This window comes from Vigna radiata, unplaced genomic scaffold, assembly GCF_000741045.1.
Source record: "Vigna radiata var. radiata cultivar VC1973A unplaced genomic scaffold, Vradiata_ver6 scaffold_312, whole genome shotgun sequence".
Classification (NCBI taxonomy): Eukaryota; Viridiplantae; Streptophyta; class Magnoliopsida; order Fabales; family Fabaceae; genus Vigna; species Vigna radiata.
Genome location: NW_014543998.1, coordinates 304,007 through 306,176, shown reverse-complemented (window position 1 = coordinate 306,176; position 2,170 = coordinate 304,007).

The following is a 2,170-nucleotide window of genomic DNA, read 5'->3' as shown; positions in this document are numbered from 1 at the left end:
CTGACCATTCGCAACTGTAATAAGTTGTTCTTTATTTCTTTTACCATATGAGTCGAAGGACACACTAAAAGGTGTCATATGATCAGTTGCACCCGAATCAAGAATCCAAATGCCTTGAGACACATGATCAACAGTATTGAGGCAAATCTTACCTTTTATGGACAAAGTGCATGATCTAGAGGACTTACTCATTGATTCATCCATTGCTTTCAAAGGAATAATTTTTACTTCTGATATCCCGTAGAATGCAACGAGATCTACTCAAGAAAAGGTCAAATGGGTTGTCACAAACCCTAGGAACAGACTTAGGAGTCTCCAACGACTCTTTTGTGGCGGTGACGGCGAGTGGGTCTCGCCGGAAAAAAAAGGAGCAAAACTTAAAAATCAGATCTGCTCAAATACAGCCCAAACGAGTCGTCACCGACCCTAGGAATGGACTCAGGACACTCCGGCGACCCTGTCTGTGGTAAAACCAGCGAGTGGGTCTCGCCGGAGGTAGGCGGGTGGGCTACACGCGCCAGCGACGGTGGCGGCGCGTGGTGGCTCCTCTGACGGAGCGACTTCCAGCATTGTGGTCGTCGGAGTTGGGCGCACCTTTCTGCCCTATCAACGACCCCAACCGGCGACGGCGGCAGCAGCGGTGGTCGGACAATGGCGGTGACGATTGTGCAGCGAAATGGAGTTCCAAGATCGGAAGCTCTTGATACCAAGTAGAAAATAATATTGAAATTTATTATTTAGAATTGATTGAAAATACATTCTCATATCCTCTGTTTGTAACAATCTAATTCTCCTAAAAAGGGAAATAGAGAAACTAGGAAACAAAATAAAATAAAAGATTGTATATCTACTTTCTCTAATTAGGAAGATTCTAAATAAATCTTCTTTAATTACAACAAATTTTCTCCTCATATATCTCTATCTTTTCCTCCTCTATCTTTTCCTTATTTCTCTCGAATTTTTTCTCCCCTATCTTCTCCTCATTTATCTCTATTTCTTTTTCCTCTATCTTCTCCTCCTTTCTCTCCATATTTTTCTCCTTTATTTGCTCCTCATATATCTCTATGTTTTCTTCATCTATCTTCTCCTTAGCAACAACCTTTTTTGTTTCTATCCCTTCTATATTTTCCACCTCTCTCTATCTTTTCCCCATGAACAACCTCATCAATTGATGTCTCCAAATTCCTGAAGGTAACTTTATAGCTCTTGGAATCGTACTTCTCCAGAAATTTGTCAAAATTTTCTTTAGAGCTTTTGAGTTGTTCTGCTAAATCAGCTATCTTTTGGTATAGTTGTTGATCATACTCCCACATGTCTATTGGTGAAAAGTGTTGTTGTTGCCTCTCTTCCATGCTTCTATGAGAAGAAAATCTTGTATACATGTCCTGCAAAAAAATTCGTCATTCTTCGTATTCTCCTCTATGCTTTTGACATGGTATACTTCCAAATTCATGACTCTCTGAAAAAGTTCATCAGAATCTGCATTCCTATTAATCGGAGTAAATTGTGGGTCAATAGCTTGCCCAAATTGGCTTTGATCCATGAATGAGTGAGGTTCCCACCAATGGTTGAAATTATTTTGGTAGAATTGAGTGCCCATATAATCAAATTCTTGTCCATACTGCATCCTGCAAACATTAGGCACAAAACCCTAGTAGCACTTTTTTTATAAAAAAAAATAAAAAGATAAAAAGATAAGATATATACAATCAAGTCAAACTTAATCAGTTTACACTACTAGATAAGTTAAACCACGAGTCCCGGCAACGGCGCCAAAAAACTTGTTAAGTACCTGGCAAGTGTACTAGATCGTTATCAAGTAATATAAACGAGTAAGTACGAGTATCGTTTTCCCAAAGGACTCTTAGGCCTTAACTTTCATGTAAACAAATTGCGTAAGACTTGAGAGAAGAATAAATTTGGAAGTTATATGCAAAGAACAAAAATAAACATGCAATACAGTTGATTCAATTGGTTTCAAGAAACTATGGATGAATGGTGTTGTTGGGGTTTACAATTTCATCTTATCCACTCTCATATATCTACTCTTCTTATTTACTTCACTTATTTATCTAATTGCCATACAAACTTTCTTAGTCTACCCTTAACTCAATCCCTCGGTGAAAAGAGCCTATTATTTAATTACCGGCTTGCTATCCCTAGCCTCCCC